The sequence below is a fragment of the Triturus cristatus genome, chromosome 10, assembly GCF_964204655.1.
Source record: "Triturus cristatus chromosome 10, aTriCri1.1, whole genome shotgun sequence".
NCBI lineage: Eukaryota > Metazoa > Chordata > Amphibia > Caudata > Salamandridae > Triturus > Triturus cristatus.
Genome location: NC_140593.1, coordinates 851,548,262 through 851,556,007, shown reverse-complemented (window position 1 = coordinate 851,556,007; position 7,746 = coordinate 851,548,262).

Here is a 7,746-nt window from a genome sequence, read left to right as displayed (position 1 = left end):
CGTTGGATAATACTGACGCTAAGTCACCGATTATCAAACAGAGGGCCTCTATTTCTAATATAAAGACTTGTTTGATAAACTGCAGATCTTTCCCCAAACACTGTGATGAAATCTGTCTCTCTCTGAAGTCTAACTTCTGGGACCTCATGTTTTTAGCTGAAACCTGGTTAAAGGAAAGTTCCAATCCTGACATAAGGCTGGCTGTTCAGGAGGGTTTTCGGATTTCTGTTGCCAACCGGACTGGCCACAAGAGTGGGGGTGGGCTTGCCATCATTATGAGGGAGGGTTGGGAGATCTTGATGGCTTGAGGTCAATAGAGACATAAGGACCTCCCCAACACTGTCAGTGGCTGGGATTTTGGTTTATAGACCCCCTGACACTCCTGCTGGCCACCTGATTGCACTTTTTGATGTTATTGCAGATCTGTCCTTGAAGCATGCCAATTTCCTTGTCCTTGGAGATTTCAATGTTCGCATGGACAATGCCAAATGTCCCAAGGCTTCACAATTGGCAGGCACACTGAAGGGTCTAAATCTGATTCAAATTGTGTGTGCCTCTACTCCTGTAGGGGGACGCATGCTAGATCTTATTTTCACTAATATCCCCAATTTGAAAGTAGAGGCTACGCTACCGCTAACCTGGTCAGACCACCTGTTGGTCCCTTTCGGCTTGTTTGGGGACCTTCTGGCTTTAGTGCCAGTTCGACAGTCGTTGCAAGCAGAAATTGGACAAAGGTTTCCCCGGATTCAGTGGGCCCTGAGCTACTAAATAATCCCCCTCAACTGACTGGAGACCCCAGCAATTATGTGGTTATCTTTAACCGCTGGGTCACCCTCGCCCTTGACAGAATTGCACCCCTCAGGACTACAAAATCAACCACGAAAAAACCCTCTGCCCCTTGGTTTATTATGGAACTTCAAGTGGAAAAAAGTTCATGCAGAAGCTCGAATGTGCTTGGCGCAAATCGCATAATCCTGCAGCCAAGTGCGCCTACAGAGCGGTGTTAAAAAAGAAGACATGGGCTGCAATGTAAAACCATTAGAGACTTCTTTGCGGATCAAATCAGTTAATCTGATAACTCAGCCAAGGAGGTATTTAAGATCATCCAAGGTTTTCTCAGGAACTAAGGCCCTGGACAGCACCATAGCCCCTTCAGCTACCCTTTGGGAGGATTTATCAACCTTTTTCCAGGAGAAAACACAACTTATTTACTCCTCCTTCCCTCGGGTTGAACCTTCAGCTTCACTATACCCCTCCTCGGATCTGTGCAGCATCTGGTCCGAATTTAGCTAGCTTTGCCAGGAGGCTTCTCTGACAGAACTAGACCAGTGTAAATCTGGTTCTCTTGCACCTTGGATGAACCCCTATCTAAATCTAATCTGGAACTCCTCCTTGACTACGGGTATCTATCCCGCTGCCTGGAAATCGGCTCATGTGCTGCCTATTCTGAAGAAACCTGATGCTGACCCAGCTGAACTTAAGAATTTTAGGCCTATCTCCCTCCTATCTGCTCCTGCCAAAATCCTGGAGAAAGGTGTCCAGAAGCAACTCTCCAACTTCTTGGAATCCAACAATTGCCTCCATGCCTCCCAATCTGGCGTTAGATCCGGATATAGCACAGAGACAGCTCTGTTGGAAGTTGCGGATACTGTACAGGTGGCATTAGATCAGGGCAACTCCGCAATGCTTGTGCTGTTAGATTTATCTGCAGCTTTCGATAGTGTCTCATCGGATTCTGTTGGAGAGACTTAAGCATTTGGGAGTTAGAGGAACCACACCTGCCTGGTTCCAGTCGTTATTGGAGGTCAGGTCCCAGCAGGTCCTTCTTCGTCGTTATGTCTCCTCAGCGAAACCCCTTGCGTGTGGGGTTCCCCAGGGGTCGGCTTTGAGTCCTACGTTATTAAAGTCTATCTGGCCCACCTCGCGACTTTAGTTGAGCAATGGGGAGTTAAAGTGGTATCCTACGCTGACGATACCCAACTGGTGTTCTCTTTTAGAGAACAATCGGAGACAGCTTTTGTCAAATTTAAGCTCTGGCTGACTAATATCTCTGCTTGGATGACAAATAGCTTGAAATTAAATACTGATCAGACTGAGGTATTGTTTTTCAATCAATCTGCTCCTCTATCTTCCGAGATATGGTGGCCGTCAGAGCTCAACCCTCCAATTCCAGAAGATTCTGCCAGGAACTTGGGTTTTAAATTTGATTTGACCCTGTCTTTTAAAGCCCAGATCGGTCCAGTGTCTTCGGCATGTTTTTGGAAGTTGAGAGCCCTGTGGAGATTTCTAAATCTCCTGCCTATGAATTGCCGTAAGACAGTGGTCCACGCTGGATTACTCTAACAGTCTTTATATTGATCTACCGCCATACTTGATCCATAGACTGCAGCTTATCCAGAATGCGGCGGCCAGACTTATTAAGAAGGTTTCGTTCCGGCACCACATTTCCCCTCAACTGCATAACCTCCACTGGTTGCAGGTCAGAATGAGAATGGAGTTTAAGGCTCTATCTATTGCCTTTAGAGCCACCAGAAACCGGCGACCTGGCTACTTGAAACAGACTCCAGCACTATCACCTTGACAGGGCGCTTAGATCTAATTATCAGAATCTGCTCGGGATTCCCCGCTTATTTAGGGCTAGGCTAGGCGGACGTGCTTTCTCAGTGAGAACTACCTCTCTCTGGAACTTCATGCCTCTCCAGCTTCATAAGCTGGAGTCTGAGCTGGCTTCAGGAAAGCGCTGAAAACTTGGCTGATTAGCCTCCTGTATTTTTCCCCTTCTCCCTCGCTGCCAGACACCTCAGTTGAAGGTAGCCGTGCGCTCTATATATGTCCTATTATTGCCCATTCTACTCTTCTATGCACCACTGCACTCTTTGCCACTCCACACCACTCGGCCACTGCACTTTGCGACACTGCACTCTATGCCAATGCACTCTGCCACACTAATCCACTCTGCACCACTCCACACTTTGTCACTCCAATCTACGTCAATACACTCTACCCTACACCACTTTACTCTACTATTCACCACTCCATGTCCTTCACTCTACTCTGAAACGATCTACTCTGCACCACTCAACTCCACTCTAAGCCACTGCACTCTATGCTGCACCACTCTGTGCCACTATACTTAACATCACTCTTCTCTAACCACTGCACTCTACACCACTGCACTCTACTCCACTGCACTCTACTCCACTTTACTCAAAACAAGTGCACACTCTGCCAGTCTACGCTACATCACTGCACTCTACGCCACTATACTATACAGCATTGTACTCTACATCACTACACTCTATGCCACTCTATTCTACTCCTCACCACTGTACTCTACACTTTGCTCTCTGCGCTACTCATTTCATTCATTTCATTAGTCTTTATTATCGATGCATTTCATCATAAAAGACATTTACAGAGCATTAAAAGATAAAAATACATATTTTAAAAGACACGATTTTAAAAAGAAACATGAGCAAAGTGCTTAAAAATGGACCAATGTCTTACTGCCTCTTGTTTCTAATAAACCAAACCCAGGCCAAAAACTTAGCAACAGCAATAGCAACATATTCACTAGGCTCAAATCTCAACATTTCTAGAGCTTCTGACCCTTGTCTAGTGCCCAATGTTCGACATAAAGGCTTGAGCCATTTAGCTCGGGGTGCAGCATAAGCAGGACATGCAAAGAAAATATGACCAACAGAATCAATACAGTCAGGGCAACTTTTACATGAGTCACTAGACATACCCTTCCACTTTTTGGTGAAAGAGTTAGTCTGAAGTGTGCCTACCCTAAATTGATGATAAAGTTTCCTGTCACAAGGTCTGGTGATGGTATCCCAGTAAACTTCGAGGAATGGGGTACTTTTATGGGCCAGGAACCTTCCTGTCAAGGACTCTGCAGTAACTGAATTGATATGTTTCTGCTGCACCATAGACCAGTAGAGACTCTTGAATTCTTTCTTAGAGGGAAAGGGGTTGTTAACCGGGTCGGTCCATAAATTGACCAACCCCATGGAATTCAGGAGCTGCTTGGTCTGTTTGAACCAAGGAATATTACCAGCCCCCAGAATGGAGCGCACATCAAGGAAGGCCTTTGCATAGAGGTCCAGCTCAGGGACTGTCCATAAACGCCTCCAAAAGGCCAGTGGCTTAAACCTCGCAATATCTTCAAACGAATGACAGCCAAGGTCCAGCAGGAGGGGTTTAACTGGGGTAGAACATGGAAGGCCCGTAAGTAATCTAAAAAATTTGTATTGTGCCTTAACCAAAGGAGAAAGATCTGCAAAGCCCCAAAGTTCAGCACCATAGAGGATCGCAGAGTTTATCCTCGCATTAAAGATTTTGATGGGGGGGCCTATCATTCTCGACTTGGATTGCTTATGTTCTTTAACTAGGCAACCAGAAAGCTGCGCAAATTTTAGAGATAGAACATCAATTTGCGGCCTCCAGTCCAACTTATTTTCAAAAACTACCCCTAGATAGGTCATAACGTGTGTACGCTCAAGCAAAGCTTTGTCCATAAAAACATGTCCCTTTATGCCTCTCCCTTTATTAAAAACCATATATTTGGTTTTGGACACGTTGACTGCCAGGTCAAAATCAGAACAGAAATGCGTGAAGACATTAAGTGCCGCCTGTAATCCAGATAGGGTCTGAGAGAGAAGTAGGGTGTCATCAGCGAACATAAGGAGTGGGATTTTAATACCTCCAAGCGTAGGAGCGTCCGTCGATGTGTTGGAGTAGTACTTAACAACACTGTTGATAAACAATAAAAACAAAGTGGGAGCAAGGACGCACCCCTGCCTGACACCCCGATTGACCCTGAACCGACCAGTAACCTGGCCCTGTTTTCCCCAGCGGACTTGTGCGTAGTTATTGTCATGGAGCCTAATGATGATATTCAGAAGATCTGGAGGAAGCCCTAGCTCCGCCAATACGCTCCAAAGTTTAGTTCTATTGACTAGGTCAAATGCTGACCGGAGATCTACAAATGCAGCATATAAAGTACCGCCACACAAATAGACCGTTTTCCAGACAATCAGTTGAAATTTGAATGCCTGGTCGATGGTACTAGTACACGGTCTGAAACCGGCTTGGAGAGGAGAGATGATATCCTCCTGCTCAATCCAAGCCTGGATTCGTGCCAAGATCATTCTAGCGGTAATTTTCTGAACCGAGTCAATAAGACTAATTGGGCGGTAGTTCCCCGGGGATGAACGATCACCTTTTTTGAAAATGGGGAGAATCTCAGCCCCCCCCCAAGAATCGGGAATATCTGCCCCTCTGGCTACGGCATTGGCAAAATGTGCGATGTAGGGCACCCAGTTCACTGTATCAGATTTAAAGAGATCCGCAGGAACACAGTCCATGCCCGGCGCCTTGCCACTTGAAACCTTACTTAGAGCCTGTTTGACCTCAGCGCAGTCAAAAGTTAAGGTTATGGGAAGGGAGAGGTCCCCAGTTATGGCTGGGGCAGGCCCCTCAACAACTGTAGGATCTGAAAATTGGGATTCAAAATGGGTCACCCAGGCTTCCGGGGGGACATGATTAGAAGGGACCTGGCTATTCTGGGAGTTACCCCACTTAACAGTATGCCAGAAGAGGGTTAGGTTCCGGTGCTTACTGGCAGCCAAAAGGTTGTTCCAATGATCATTATCCCACTCCTGTTTGGCCTTGGCCTTAGCCTTTTTATAGTTTATCCTGGCCAGTCTGACATTGTCTAGTTCTTTGTTAGCAATGGCAGATTTTAATTTGCTAAAAGATTCTCGGCAAGTTTTGTTGTACCAGGACGATGGTTTTAGAGTGACGGATTTCTTGGCCTTACAAGGTTTTAAAAAAAGGGATTTAAGGCCAGTAAAAAGATGATCATGTATGCAAGTAGCTTTACCAGTCACATCCTCGGTGTACTGAAGAGACTGAATGTCAACCAGAGCACCGGATACCATAGAACTAATCCTGGACAATAATTCAGCATCCATTGCAACTTTGTCCCAGCGTACCCGCCGTTGATCATTAGTTAAGACGGCTTCCGCAGTGACTATTTCTGAGGGTTTGGCTCTCTGGGCTGGGCAAAGTAAAAGACTTAAAACCAACGGGTTGTGGTCACTCTCCGGGCGGTCTAATATCGCCATATCACTTAGAGTGAACCAGAACTCGATTTTAACAAGGGCATAGTCAATTCTGCTGCTACAACGTCGGCCATCTGAGAAAGTCATCTTTCCACCCCTGTCAGAGGCAGTCCTCCCATTGGCGGCCCTGAATCCCCGCTCCATACATAGTCCCATCCACTGTGTGGCTGACTCTGTCCACCTCTTGATAGGAGGGAGATCGAGGGGAGGAATATTTAAAATTGCATCTACTTCCCAGGTTAATGAGTCTAGAGTAGAGAGCAGCGGTTCAAAACAGCAATTTAGATCACCCACAATCAAAACATTTGTATGCGTGTCAATAGTGTCCAGAAACCCATCTAATAATAAAAAGGTATTTGTGCCACGTCCCCCGGGGAGGCCTCTGTTATAGACGTTTACAATTAGGACTACAGGATCAGTGTCGTGTTGCAAGGAAATAATTAATAGGTCAGGGCTATCAATAGCTATTTCCTTGAGTGAATACCCAAGGGATTGCTTAACCCAGATACAGAGCCCACCAGACGGGCGGCCCCTTGTGCCACAAATTGCCCCCTTAAAAAAGTTCACATACCCTGGAAGATAGATCGGGTCCACAGCCCATGTCTCCTGGAAAACCAGGATATCATGGGTGTCGACCCAGCCTACCCATTCTTCAGAGGATACCCTGGTACCAAGGCCCGCGACATTCCACGAAACCAGGGTCAGGGGCATAGAACTAAGTGGCATTGTGCATGGTACTGCAAATGCGGGACCCTTGGTAATTGGGGTAATATCGATGTTAATGGGGCCCCTAGTCTCGCTATCAGTTATGGAAAGATCAATGGGGGGAAGGGACGGACTAGTTGGGTGGGAAGACGGGGTACTGGAAGACATATTTACCAAGCCAACTTGAGCCCCCCGGAAACACCCACTCCCTGCTTGCACTGGGTTTACTGAGCCAAAACAAACTTCCCACAAGTTATTCGAATCTGCCAGATGGGGTAACTGTCAGTCAACCCCATCTAATGAACTCAAGGGTGTGTAGAAGTTTGACAGGGGGAGATGGAAATCCGGCCTTATCTGGTGGTAGGGAGGCCTATTAACCCTTTCCCAAACATAGGACATATCACGTGTAGTGACAGTGGGTTTGTGTGGAAGAAAATATGACAAATCCACTGTAGAAATGCCAGTCCCTCTCAGGGTATTGGAAAAGGAACAGATATGCCTAACAACCCTCGGGTCGCGAAAATTTATGATCACACAATCTCCCTGCACCTGTTTAACTCTATTGCCCAACCAACATACCCTACGGACGGTCATTATTTCGGTCCGTAGTCCAATAGGTAAAGGCCTGTTGGTATTTAGCCAGTGTGAGACTTTATTCTTTAGGTCGCTATGACACTCGGACTTTGTCTGAGGAAGCCGGGGTACATCCACCATTATAATGGTATATGGCTGCGACTCAGGTGGGAGATTGATAGACGGGAAGTTTTGATATGAAACAGCAGCCCCAGGGTTAATATTACAATCTGTTTCTCTCGGGACCTCAATGTTAACCTGAGGACAAGGAACGTCCACCGCCTGGACATTGTGTGTCGGGATACTGGGTAGTACTCCATCCAAGGGTGTGTGGGCA